This window comes from Bos taurus, chromosome 20, assembly GCF_002263795.3.
Source record: "Bos taurus isolate L1 Dominette 01449 registration number 42190680 breed Hereford chromosome 20, ARS-UCD2.0, whole genome shotgun sequence".
Classification (NCBI taxonomy): domain Eukaryota; kingdom Metazoa; phylum Chordata; class Mammalia; order Artiodactyla; family Bovidae; genus Bos; species Bos taurus.
The window spans coordinates 13,645,452-13,660,164 of NC_037347.1; the positions used below are offsets into that span (position 1 = coordinate 13,645,452).

At 39.5% G+C, this 14,713-nt stretch overlaps 1 protein-coding gene across 8 annotated transcripts in view; it reads right to left on the reverse strand.

Annotated features, from left to right (window-relative positions):
- The window catches only part of ERBIN (erbb2 interacting protein), a 129,973-nt gene extending 115,831 nt beyond the window's left edge, over positions 1-14,142 (reverse strand). For all 8 annotated transcript variants that reach the window (XM_005221458.5, XM_024981265.2, XM_059878706.1 and 5 more), the window contains exon 1: positions 13,213-14,142. The gene's annotated coding sequence lies outside the window, so the exon portion shown is untranslated. The remainder of the gene's footprint in view (positions 1-13,212) is intronic.
- Between the last annotated feature and the right edge of the window lie 571 nt (positions 14,143-14,713).

The following is a 14,713-nucleotide window of genomic DNA, read 5'->3' on the forward strand; positions in this document are numbered from 1 at the left end:
ACAAAAACCAACATAATTCCTCACAGTATTACACATACTAAAAAAAAAAAAAACCACTGGATATAACAAGAAGAAAATCGTAAAATCAACTGAAGAGCATAAAGTGTTAAATAAATGGAAAATTTACTTTCCTAGAAAGAGCTATGCTATTCTAATGGTATCAATTACTTCTTAAACTAATGTATAAATTCAAGCATTCTCAATCAAGATGAACACAAGAAGTATTTTTAGAACTTAATGATTCAAGTCCACCTGGCAAATTTTTTCAAAAGTAGAGTAATAAACTGACACTTCCAGATATTAAGAATATTATAATGGGGGAGGGGAGAATCAAGATAGCATAATATTAAAAAATAAAAAAGAAAACCTTGTTAAAGATTAAGTGTATTTGGGAATTTACTATTGATAAAGATAGAATTTTTAGAAGTAAAAAGATGATTTATTCAACAAATGGTGTTTCACCTGGTTAGAAATGTGGAGAGAATCAATCTCGATAATTACTTCACTCCTTAAGCCAAAGTAAGAAAACAAGTTATTATTTTTATAATCCTGGCATTAATCCTTCCTAGAATACCATTAAACCCAAAAATGCATAAAAACTGACAAACTTGACTATATTAAAATTTAAACTACTATATAGCAAACAACACAACCAAAGTATATAAGCAACAAATCAACTAAATTCATGTACAACACAAATGACATACAAATATGTAATATTTCTAAAATAATTTTTACATTTAACTTGGCAGTCACAATCAGTAAGTAGCAATCTGACTCCGAAGCCTAAATTATATATAAGCCATACTACACTGCCTGTCTCAGATTTATACAAATATTTTAGGATAGCTAATATTCAATTTGTTCAAGAATACTTATCATGAGGTACTCTCATATACTATTGGTGAAGTATCAGTTCAGTTCAGTTCAGTCACTCAGTCGTATCCGACTCTTTGTGACCCCATGAATCGCAGCATGCCAGGCCTCCCTGTCCATCACCAACTCCCAGAGTTCACTCAGACTCACGTCCATTGAGTCAGTGATGCCATCCAGCCATCTCATCCTCTGTCATCCCCTTCTCCTCCTGCCCCCAATCCCTCCCAGCATCAGAGTCTTTTCCAATGAATCAACTCTTCGCATGAGGTGGTCAAAGTACTGGAGTTTCAGCTTTAGCATCATTCCTTCCAAAGAAATCCCAGGGCTGATCTCCTTCAGAATGGACTGGTTGGATCTCCTTGCAGTCCAAGGGACTCTCAATAGTCTTCTCCAACACCACAGTTCAAAAGCATCAATTCTTCGGCGCTCAGCCTTCTTCACAGTCCAACTCTCGCATCCATACATGACCACAGGAAAAACCATAGCCTTGACTAGACGAACCTTTGTTGGCAAGGTAATGTCTCTGCTTTTGAATATGCTATCTAGGTTGGTCCTAACATTCCTTCCAAGGAGTAAGCGTCTTTTAATTTCATGGCTGCAGTCAGCATCTGCAGTGATTTTGGAGCCCCCAAAAATAAAGTCTGACACTGTTTCCACTGTTTCCCCATCTATCTGCCATGAAGTGATGGGACCAGATGCCGTGATCTTCATTTTCTGAATGTTGAGATTTAAGCCAACTTTTTCACTCTCCTCTTTCACTTTCATCAAGAGGCTTTTTAGTTCCTCTTCACTTTCTGCCATAAGGATGGTGTCATCTGCATCTGAGGTTATTGATATTTCTCCTTGCAATCTTGATTCCAGCTTGTGTTTCTTCCAGTCCAGCGTTTCTCATGATGTACTCTGCATATAAGTTAAATAAGCAGGGTGACAATATACAGCCTTGATGTGCTCCTTTTCCTATTTGGAACCAGTCTGTTGTTCATGTCCAGTTCTAACTCTTGCTTCCTGACCTGCATACAGATTTCTCAAGAGGCAGGTCAGGTGAAGTATAAACGGATACAAACTCTTCAGAGAGAATCTATCAATCAATTTCAACTATACATACAGCAAATGCACTTTTGGTATTTATCCACCAAAAAAAAAAAATCTATATGACAGTGTAAAAACTTACATACAAGGAATACAAGAATAGGGGCTTCTCTGAGGGCTCAGGGGTAAAGAATCTACCTGCCAATGCAGGAGACATGGGTTCAATCCCGGATCTCAGAAGATCCCACATGCTGCGGAACAACTAAGCCCATGTGCCCCAACTACTGAGCCGGTGCTCTGAAGGCCAGGAGCAGCAAATACTGAGCCCATGTGCTGCAAGTACTGAAGCTTGTGTGCCTAGAGCCTATGCTCCACAATAAGGAAAGCCACCACACTGAGAAGCCCATGCACCTCAATTAGAGAGTAGTCCCTGCTTGCCTCAACCACAGAAAAGCCTGCGCAATGACGAAGACCCAGGACAGCCAAAAGTAAGTGTAATTATTTTTAAAAAGAGTATAAGAATAAACCTATATTTTGTACAGCACTGTCATGAATATAAAATAAAATTCATATTTATGCCAAGAAAAATTTAAACATAAACATTTTCTCTACCCTTTAGTCTCTGTACGTTGTGTATCCTCATTTTGCATTTTGACCAAACCTCCCCTATCAACAGGCATACCTGCTCAACCATAAACAGCAACATTCTCCTGGATGCCCAGTGGTTAAGAATCAGCCTGACAATGCAGGTTTGATTCCTGGTCCAGGAAGATTCCACATGCCACGGGGCAACTAAACCCATGGGCTGCAACTACTGAAGCCTGCGAGCCCGAGAGACTGTGCTGGCAACCAGACAAGCCACCGCCACGAGCAGCCTGTGCACTGCAACCAGAGAGCAGCCTCCACTCACCACAATCAGAGAAAGCCCATGCACAGCAATGAAGGCCCAGCGTAGCCAAAAAAACCACCATTCTCCCAACAACAGGACAACTCAAAGGGTAATATTCCTTCTTGATCTTATAAAGGGTCACATGACCCACCACGATGGTGCTTAACTTTGGATTATGTAAACTGCCAATAATACTTCATTTAATGTACAGCCCGCTGTCTCAAAAAAGCTTATATAAACCATGTGTTGACTTCTAATGGGCGGGACAGTTCTCAGAGCTTTCTGAGATGCTCTTTCTGGGTTATAGTCCTTAAATTTGGCACGAATAAAATTTTCCAATTCTTAGACCAACTGATTAATTTTTCATCGACATGTGTAACAACCTAGAAATATTAATGCTAATTAACGTATACATACATACCTACTATAATCTCTTACATTGAAATATTTCATCTTCCATTTTTATCTAAAGATACTTAAACATGTACATATATGTACACTTACATGTTAGAATACATATAGAAGTCTCCAGAAGAACACACAACACACTGGGAATCTCTGGGAGATAGAAGTATATGGAATTTTCATCTTCTATATTATAAATTTCTGTATTTTATAAACAATAAAAAAAAATTAAGGTAACTGTTTTAGTGCTTTACCTAACAAAAGTCTCTCACTGCTTGTACCTTGTCCAGCCCTCCAAGCCTGAAAGTGCTAATTGCTCGGTTGTGTCCAACTCTTTTGAGACCTCACGGACTGTAGTCCACCAGGCTCCTCTATGGAATTTTCCAGGCATGAATACTGGAATGGGCTGTCATTTCCTTCTCCAGGGATCTTCCTGACCCAGGGATCAAACCTGGGTCTCCTGCATTGCAGGTAGATTCGTTACCATCTGAGCCACTAGGGAAGCCCTACCCTGAAGTATTTCACTCTACACATACCTAAAAGACAGAACTGATAGAAATGGTACTCATTTCGGTAATCAAGTTCAAAGAGATAAAGAAGACAGACTCCCAGACTGTTTCTGGTTTAGGAACAGTTTTCAAAAGAAAGAGCAGACAGGACATTATGTTGCTATCAGGTATCTCTGATGGGTTGAACTGCATCTACTATACACACGCTAATATTCTGCAGTTAGCCCCAGGACAATCAACTAAATCTTTTGAAGTCTCCAGAAATTAACAGGGCACCCAAAGAATCCATTTGTTGCTGCCAGGATTCTTATCTTTTCCTAGAAGACTGAGAATAAATCTATTCTAGTCACAAAATAATATCCCAATATACCTCTAAAATCACTTCCATAATCTTCAGAGATGGGGCAAGTCAAACTAAGTTATTCTAGACTAGGTGACAGCCTTGGTAAGGAGATTCATTTTGAGATTACAGGTTTCTTGTGTTAGCCCTAATACAAATGACACAACTTTCTCTCACCCCACCGCACAGGATTCTAGAATTGGTCTACTGGTCTACAGATTGAAATTCCAAGGACACAATTATCAAGAAGGTAAGGTAAGGTAAGTCCAAACTTTGGAATTATGTAAAAATAAAACTTTCATATGGAAAAACACAGTTGCACCAAAATCACTGCATTCATACTAAAATCAAGCCCCAACATTATCTCCACAAGTAACCTATTCAATCTACACTATAAAAGTACTGATTCATTCCATCCCCCTTTCATACAGTAACCTGGAATTACTATGGAATGAAATATTTTGCCCAAGTGTATTTTACAATGTGCTACATTTTAGAATTTTATCCCTTTATAAATACTTCAAAAATTAACTGAACTACAGGGCCTTGTAGCTAAAAATGTCTGTCTTATCAAATGCTTACCTCATCTCACTCACCAAAAAAAAAAGTACAGAAACAAAACTAGTTCTCACTAGCAGAGAAAGGTTACAAATATGGAAAGGGAAAACACTAGAGTGAACTCTGCGGTGCTAGACTAGAATTGGCAGTATCATTGTGAAATCATTCTGTATTTACAGAAATATATATATGAATGTCTGTGCACATAAAAATATTCCCTAGTTCTATACACTAAGAAGGCCAGGAGCAGCAACACCCCAAGAGCAGCAAGTACAAGAAGTGCCCTGATTTTGGCTTCTAAGTACCACTTTCCACCAAAAATAACTGAAGCAGCAGGTTAGAAGGTAAGTCTGGAACAGCATATTGCGCTAGATACAAAAAAAGTGCTCAAAGAAGGAAGAAAGAAAATAAAAGTTAAGTCAAAAAGAAAATAAACCAGCTGGAAGGGGTTCTCACCAGCAAAATCAACAATTTGAGCATCACAATAAATGATAATGGCTTATAAATCAGTGAATATAACAGGTAATCATGAATAGACAGATGTAAATAAATAAATTAAAAATCTGATGAGGAACAAAATATTTACATAGTTTCAATACTCAGTCCCAAAATATTTAATAATTACAAATGAGATATTTGGCAAAACTAATACAATTATGTAAAGTTTAAAAATAAAATAAAATTTAAAAAAAAAATCAAATACATTAAATTAAAAAAAAATAAAAATAAAAATAATTACAAATGAAGAAGGAGTACCTTGACATAGATGTCTAGCAGTTACAATCTTAGTTACATAACCAATTCCTATCAGTAATGGGACAACTGAAACTGCTTGCCACCTAATAAGATACAAGAATCCAAAATCACTTCCATGATAATCCTGCCATGAAACTCTAATCAAAATCTAATTAAATGTCAGAAAAAATGCAAATTAAGGTTTATTTTTAAAAAAGATCTATAATCTTTAAAGTATCAAATCCCCTGAAAGTAAAGATCAATTAAAATTGTTCCAGATTAAAGAAGACTAAAGAATATAACTAAATGTAATGTATGATTACATTATATGTATGTATGATTCTAAACTGGATACTTTTAATCTAAAAGACATTAGAGTGACTTGTCAAATTGAGATGTTAGTAATGGATTATTAACTTCCTAATTTTGATAGTTATGATGTTATTATGTAGGAGAATGCCCTTATTTGTAGGAAATAAGCATTAAAGTATTTAGAGGTGATGAGGCATCAGGTAGACAGGAACAAAAAAGTCATTTGCACTATGCTTCCAACTTTTCTGTGTATCTGTCATTGTTCCAAATTTTAAAATATGAAAAAAATTACCAAAAAAATCCCTGGATAGGAGGGTGGTTGGGGGAGAATGGAAACATGTACACGTATGGCTGAGTCTCTTCCCTGTTCACCTAAACTACAACCACACTGCTTATCAGCTGTACTCCAACATAAAATAAAAAGTTTCAAGTATGGAGGAAAAAAATAAAGAAAATGCTTTCCAAGAGTCTGCCAATTCCCAAAGCATGGACAGCAATAAACAAACTTATTTCTCACTGGCAAAAATATGTTGATTGCAATGGTTCCTATTTTGATTAATAAAGATGTGTTTAAAATTTTTTAAAAGCTTAAAAATGTCTATCAGTTCAGTCGCTCAGTTGTGTCCGACTCTTTGCAACCCCACGAATTGCAGCACGCCAGGCCTCCCTGTCCATCACCAACTCCCGAAGTTCACTCAAACTCATATCCATCGAGTCGGTGATGCCATCCAGCCATCTCATCCTCTGTCGTCCCCTTCTCCTCCTGCCCCCAATCCCTCCCCGCATCAGGGTCTTTTCCAATGAGTCAACTCTTCGCATGAGGTGGCCAAAGTACTGGAGTTTCAGCTTTAGAATCAGTCCTTCCAATGAATACCCAGGACTGATCACCTTTAGGATGGACTGGCTGGATCTCCTTGCAGTCCAAGGGACTCTCAAGAGTCTTCTCCAACACCACAGTTCAAAAGCATCAATTCTTCGGCACTCAGCTTTCTTCACAGTCCAACTCTCACGTCTATACATGACCACAGGAAAAACCATAGCCTTGACTAGATGGACCTTTGTTGGCAAAGTAAAAACCTAAGAGCGGTACATCTTCAGAAAAGAACAGAAAGGAATTTGCACAAAAGAAAAAGTGGATTGGGACATGGAGTTGGTGGGAGGGTAGGGTAGACAACAAGCACATTTGAAGAACCAGATACACAAAACAAGCATAAAGTGGGATCTCCAAAAAGGGTAAGTTTTTCTTAGCAAGAAGAATTGGGAGAAGTGTGTCCTGGGCAGTGAGCCAGGTAATAAAACCATAGTAGAACAGCTGCATGGCTAAGGCCTCCAGCCATGGAGCTCTCTCTATACTGTGGGTTTACGACACTTGGACAGTTTAACTGTGAAAATAGGGGAATATAATTTCCCAAGGGACAGGAAATACGTGTAAGAGGACAAGCTACCCTAAGGAGAAACCCATTAGCTAACCAGACCAAAGACAGAAGAACAGGGACTCACTTGGCCTGGGGAAATACTTAAATGACCAATACAGTATAGACTGCACCGTAATATAAAACTTTGAAAAATCTAACATCTGAGGAAAGACCAAAAGCATGATATAAATTCCAAGCACAATAGGAACAAACTTCCTATTTTTTAATAGAGCAAAAACAAGATAATGTAAAAGTAATATATATCTTGACTGGGTTCAATCCCTGGGTCAGGAAGATCCCCTGGCAGAGGAAACGGCAACCCACTCTAGTACTCTTGCCTGGAAAATTCCAAGGACAGAGGAGCCTTGCAGGCTACAGTCCATGGGGTCACAAAGAGACCGACACAGATGAGTGCGCGCGCGCGTGCGCGCACACACACACAATATACGTAGCAGAGATTCAAATACATGTCGACCAAAAATAAACTAAAAAATAAAAATCAATTCCTATTTAAAAAAAAAAAGGCAAGAGTTCTTAGAAACTCTACTTTTCTTCCCCAAAAGTAATGTAATAATTAAAAAGAACTGAAGACCAAATTAATGAACTAAACAATCACGCCAGAGGAGTCTCCCAGAATGGGGGGATGGGGAAACATCAAGTAACAAGAGCTCCACAGTCCCAACATCCACCTAAGTTCTCAAAGTGTGAGCAATGGGCCAGGGAAGTCCTGAGACACTTTCAAGGAATTTCCAAGGTCTAAACTATTTCATCCTAATATTAAAATATCATTTACCCTTTCCCACTATACTGACACAATGGTAGGTAAAATCTCTAGTACCTTAGCACACAGGCAGTGAAATTAAGCTAGACTAGCAGCATTATATACTCACAGCTTTCTTTTCAAACACTCAAGGATATCTTTAATGAAGCAATAAAAAAATAACTTTTTCGGCATGGATCAAATTTGGACCATCAGCAGTAAAAGCATGGAGTCCTAACCACTGGACTGCCACAGAATTTCCCCTCCAAAAAAAATACTAATTTTATTCTCAACTCTTCAATATATGTCTTCTTCATATTCTGTAGAGAATTGGCAATCTTGAGGAAAAGGACTTAGACTTATAAAGTAAACTAGCCTTTTTTTTTTTTTTTAAATGGAACAACATTTTGACCTTAAAGAGAATGAGAAACTATGGTTATACAGATTTAAGAATTTGGCAGACATTTTCTCAAAAATAAACCAAGTAAGCCTGTAACTTCAAGGGGAAAACACTGACAGTATTTGTTACCAATGATTAGTATTTGAGCTTCCAAGTGAAAATTCAGAATTGTGGAAAACTTGTATCTGCCACCCTGAGCTTGACAGCTTCATATTAATGAGATCACTTGTGACATTAACAAGTTTTCTGATTTTATTACTGCAAAATGAAATGTGTCAACTTTTGGGGAAAAATGTACTAACTCAACGAACCAATATTTCCCAAACAACCAATACATGGTGTTACAAAATCGTAAACAGGTAAAAGATTCATTCTAAGTGCAAGCTACACCATGGACTTTCAGGAAACAAGAAATGGAAATTCATTAACATGATTTCAGATTCAACACTGCAGGTTGAACCAACTACCACTTGCCAAGTTTTGGCTAAAATATCTCTCCCTTTTCCAACCATATGTCTGTATGATACTGGATTTTCTTCATATACTTCAACCAAAACGGTATACTGCAAGATTGAATGCTGAAGCAGATATGAGAATCAAACTGTTTTCTATTCAACCAGACACAAGAGCCTTACAAATACATATAATAATGCCACTATTTGTTTTGGGAAACAGTTATATTTTTGTTAAAAGTGTTACACTAACACACAATGGTTTATTTAATTTGTTAAACTCTGTAATACAGGAAATAAAATAAATATAACCCATGTAAACTAAAGCTCTGTGCGGTTCTCAGCAAATTTTAAGAGTAAAGGAATCCTAAGAATAAAAAGTTTGAAAACAGCTGCTTTAGGGCTAATTACTATTACTTGTAATTTTACTATGCTATAATTGAGTGAATCCTCCTAACGACAAATAAAATGTATACAGCACTCTAGGCAAGCTGAGATTATTTAAATTTTTTTTATACAATTTTTAAAGGTTACTTTCCATTTAGTTATTACAAAACATAGGCTATATTCCTTGCAATGTGAGACTACTCTGTTTTCTAAGTTAATCTTTTTTCCACTTTTCTATTCTCTCATTGTAGCATAGTCCCTAGCTTCATGATGTTGTCAATGTGCTTTCTCACCTCTTCTAGTACATGAAAGGCAAGAAACAGCTCAGTATAATCAAAAACAAATGCGCTGTGAATAAGGATGCCCCTAGGAATGAAGCCCCCAGATTTTATTACATCTATTTTGATTACTTAAATATCTTTGTTATTTTCAATTTTTTATACCACATTCTACAAGTAAATAATCTCCAGATAAGTAGAATCTTCTTTTATTAACTTAATTTTTAGATATTCTATTCTTTTTTTTTCTATACATTGTCAATTATAAAGCCTGGCATGGCATTCATCCAATGGTACCTGGAAAAATTTGAAGTGAGAAGAATAAAGTAAGTGACAGAATTTCATGCTATTTCATAACAAGATAAAAGAAGGCAATTTCAAAAATGTAGACACTGACAAATATGACACCTAATCTGAGAAGAAGGAAAGGAATAGAGAAGGGAGATACAGTAGTATAAGCTTTAGTGCTCTAAGAGGCCAAAAGCATAATAAAGCAAGAAGGTAAAGGGGGTTAATTAATGTAAGAATACCTAATAACATGATATTATCTTAACAGAGGTAATTTTAGGGATATTGAAGAGAAAAAAGAAATGAAGAAACAAAGTAAAATTAAAATATACTGAGGAGTATTAGGTTAAATATTGGCATGTAAATTGAGTGGGAATGAAAAGGGATGTTGAAAGTTCAGTGGAACTGACCAAATAAATGTCTTCTACTCATCTTTTAAACAATTTTTGAAGCGGTCAGCATAAACTGGTAAAGTTCAGAAATGGGAGACGAGCAAAGTATAATTAAAAAAACAGAAGCTGAACATGGAGTGAATAGGGGAAGTAAATGAAGCTAACTATAAAAATAGGAAGATAAAGGAATTACAGAAGAATGCTGAGTAAAGCTAGATTTCTCCTTTACAATTAGGAAACAAGACAGAAAAAATTAAAAGTTAAATCTGATGGGCGTACTACCATTCAAGTGATTACAGGCACAAAGAAATAAAAAATAATAGGGAGTAAAATTACAGAAAAAGTGGAAAGCAGAAATGTTGAGCTTATTTCCTTAGAGAATTCGAAAGTAGGTATTATAGAGCATAATTCACACACAGATTTTTTCGTGGTAAATAGTGTGCATTCAAAAACTGAATAATTTCTTATGAAGAACTAAACACAGGTACAATATATGTTATCAGGAAAGGAAAAGAGAAAGGCTTCTTTAGGAATTTATAACATATGTGTTCCCCGCCCCCCAAAAAAACACGACGTGATAGAGAAATGGATGAGCAAGGGTAAGAGTCAAAATAAAAATGCAGTCAACCAAGTCTGTTTAAAGACAATCTAGATAAGTAGCAATTACAAAAGGAAAAATTACTTTCCTACCCACCATTACTAAAATCTGCATTAGCCCAAATACTTAATAAACACTGCCATAATCTATTTCTAAACCAAAAACAACTTAAACTCTAAACTGTGTCATCTATAAGCAATTATTTAAAATAAATGGCCAAATATGCACCTAATGTTCTGAAATTTTCATGTCTGTCTTATAGTAAGGTGTTGTTTCTACCAAGAGCTCAATACCAATATCACTAAAATAGCTGAATTTTAGAGATTTACCAACAATACATATGAAATATCACTAATTATAGTTACCACTTTATTAAGAAAAAACATGCAATAAAAAATTTGCTTTCTATATCTAAACCTCTGTAAGCTTTTTAGACATGAAAAATTTGCAATAGCTTGTTCTCAAACAATAGGCAGACTTCATAATATAATATTTGAATCAATTAGTTGAAAGATTAAGTTTATCAACATGGAAAACTCTTGAGTGCCTTCAATAAACAGTGCCACTCAGTGTGCATTTTGTACAGACACCTTGGAAGTACTCTAGACTTGCCAATTTAATCAAGAAAACTCTTAGATTATTAAGAATATCCAAATTTTGAAGCCATTTTAAAATATTTTAATTATCATTTTTTAATCTTTTTAAACCACTGTCACATTTTAAACAAGATTTTGAAAAATATAGTTTGATAATATATTAAAACCTAAAATTCCTTTAAGTTAATTCAATACCAAACTCAGTCTGCATTTAAACATACTATTGGTCCCCCAAGGGAAAAAGAAAAATCAAGAACTATATCTAAAAACAGGGATTTAAGTAGGTATTTTCCAGGGCTATAACTCTTTCTATAAGTAAAATTTACTAATGCAGAGAAACATTTTTGCAAAGTGATAGCTCTCTATAAAAGACTTGCTCTATTATGGCTTTGTTGCTCTGAAGCCAAGTATAAACCATATAAGGAGACTGAAGTTCAATGCCATTTATTTTGTTCCCCTCTTTCAGATGCCCAAGAATAACCTCTTTCGTTGCCTAATGATATGTTCCAAAATCATAAAGTAGATCAGTTAACTACTTTAAATTTCCTGATAAAGTTACTTTGACTTAACAGGAATTACCTGATGGTTCACAAATCTTAGCAACAATTTTAAAAAATTTTAAAGGCGTTCTAGAGATTAAGCTTTAGGGAAAAATTCAAAACAGAGGTGAAAGATTCCCATTTTGAAATGTATTTGTGAAATAATTTGATCCAGTCCTTTATGACCTAACTTTTCTCTCCTTTGAACTAAAGAAAGCCAACTATTCTTTCCTGAGGTAGCATGGGCAATTAAACATCCGTTTATATTTAAGATATGCCTACCAACCAAATACCATACTTATTTAATATTTATTCAAAAGCATAGTATAATCTTTCACCTCCCTTTACCACAAAAGTACAAACGGAAAAAAACCAACCTTAAAAAGACACATTAAAACACCACTGAAGAAACCGTTTTGTGTTTGCTGCGACCAAAACTGGTTTGATCTATAAAGACTACCGATTGGTTCAGAAGTGTTTGTATTTATGACTGACTGGTGGAATGTCTCCCATGCTTCAATAACCCCTGCCCCACCGTAGATACTCATCAGCTCTTAGGCGGCCAAAACATTCGGGCCAACACAAAAATGTAAATACTGTACTATTCCAAAAGCACAGATGTTTATGACAATCACTGTGATGCCCATGAAAATTGTTGTAAGCGTTTTACTTTCCTTCCTCTGTGTCCTCTTCTGAATTGCACCTAAGTCCCAACAAACCAAACTATTTCACAGGTGTTTACGTGTGTTTTTAATTGTTAACACTCTTTATCGACAATACTTCCTCCCTCCTTTTTCTTTCTACTCGCAGTTAACAAGAAAAATCTAGCCGACCGTTGTTTTCAATTGATTAACCAAACAAATATGATCAAGTTCTAAATGTCTGAAAGGAACAAGTTATTGAAGAAATCTACTTATTACCCACCTAGAAAAACGACTAAGAATGGCAAAGGTTTCTGTTTCATAAAACTCAATGAAATATATCCATAAAGACTGCTACTAAAAACAAATCTATATAGATACAATTAAACGCGAAGGCCAACTAATCGGTAACAGTATAAACAAATGTGGCAGCCATCTCAGCAGCAGCAAATCGCTCCCCGCAGGGACCTAACTTTCATCCAAAACAAAAGTTGCCAGGTTCACAAACTTAATGAATCAGAAATATACACAGTGTATATGTTCCAGGAATCTAAGACTTCTGGACCTTGTGCCAAACAAAGGCACTCTTCCTTCGGATTGCTTAAAACTTTTCGTCCCACCTCATTCTTACAACCTCTTCTAAAATAACCAAAGAGGGAGTAACATCTTACTACTCAGCACCTAAAACACTTTCCCGTTCGACATGAGAAAAGAATTTAGGGGAACTTGAGAAAAAAACGAAAAACACTAAAGTTTCCTCTCTTTTCTGGCCCGGGAGCTTTGTGGCTCGTAGACACTTCTCGTGAAATTTACCTTTCGGTCGGGCAGTGTCTCAAGGCAGCTTTTTCAAGGCTTCGCCTGACATGATTTCCTTCCCTTCATTAGTCACTTCGGATCCAGCCCAATTTCTCTCTCCGGTGAGAGCGGATGTGGAGTGGCCTCCCGCAGTAGGAAGAGTAGGTGGCTTTGGTGGGGGCTGGGACGCGCGGGCTGGTTTCCCGGTCTCGAGTTTTGCAGGAGTTTCCCAGCCCCAACTAGGATCCCCGCCGAAAAAAAAACTTTTCACTCGTGACACCGCCCGGAATTACCGTGCGAAACTCACTTCCTGCCTTGGCGAACAGCAGGATCCAGCTCGGTCCAGGGGAACCCGGAAAACCAGCTCCACGCGCGCCGGGGAGGGCGAGGGGAGGGGGCGTCCGCCCCGAGCCTGGGACTGCGGGCGACCCGCGCGCCCCGATACCCGACGGCGGCCGAACCCGGCCGGCGGGGGCGAAGACGTCGCCGCGGCGCTGGGAGAGCCGCGGTCGCGCTAGGCCGCCACCTCCTCCTCGCCGCCGCCCCCGGAGCCGGGCGGCGGGGTTATTGTCTCGATAGAGCCTGCCGCGCCCTTCGCCTGCGCCGCCGCCGCCGCCGCCGCGGCCGCCCCGAGCCGGAGCCGAGGGGCCGGGCTGGCTCGATGGCGGCCCCCTCCCCGGGCCGTCCGTCGGGCTGTCCGTCCTTCCGTCCGTCCCTCCCCGCCTTCCCTCCTCGCCCTCAAGCCCTCTTCTCCTCCTCCTCCCGTTTTCCCGCCGCCGTCCCCTCGCGCCCCTCCTCGTTCTTCTTCCCAGGCGGCGGTGGCTCCCCCGGGAAGCGCAAAGGCTGAGGGCAGGCGGCTGCTTCGTCTCCTCAGGAGCTCGCGGGGCCGCGGCAGGGGCCGAGGCTGCGTCCCGCGCCGCCGCGCCACATTCACTCGAGCGAGAGACTGCGAGGGGAGGGGAGGGGAGGGAGGGAGCGGAGAGAAAGGAGGAGGAAGGGGGCTGGGGCGCCGGGGAGTCACTGCCTCACAGGCCGCGGCGGCAACAGCGCCACCGCCCCGGCGGCGAGGGGGGAAGAGCAGCGCGCGGCGGCGGCTCCGCGGCGGGGGCGGGGCGGCCTCCCGCGGGCTTCGCCCCAACCGCCAACAGCCAGGCTGGAGGCCGGCGCGAGCCAGTCACCGCGCGCGGGGGCGGTGCGGGCCGACGTCGGCGGCTGGGGGCGGCGGGCCGGGGACCGGGGGGCGGGGCTGGTGGCGGCCGGGGGTTCGCTGGTGAGGCCCGCTGCAGCCCAGGCCCCAGAGGCCTGCCTGCCGCTCCCCGGCTCCTCAGGGTGGGGGACTCCGACGAAGTGGAACCCGGCTTGCCCGGTGCCTAGCTTGGGAGACCGAGAGTCTCCAGGCCTCCGCCACCCCGGCCGATTGAGTTTCTTTGTACGACAGTGATCGGTTCAAGTCCAACCCCGATTTCAAGGCTGCAGGTATCTCTTTCAACTGCAGCACTCCAACTTCCTCTAATGGCAC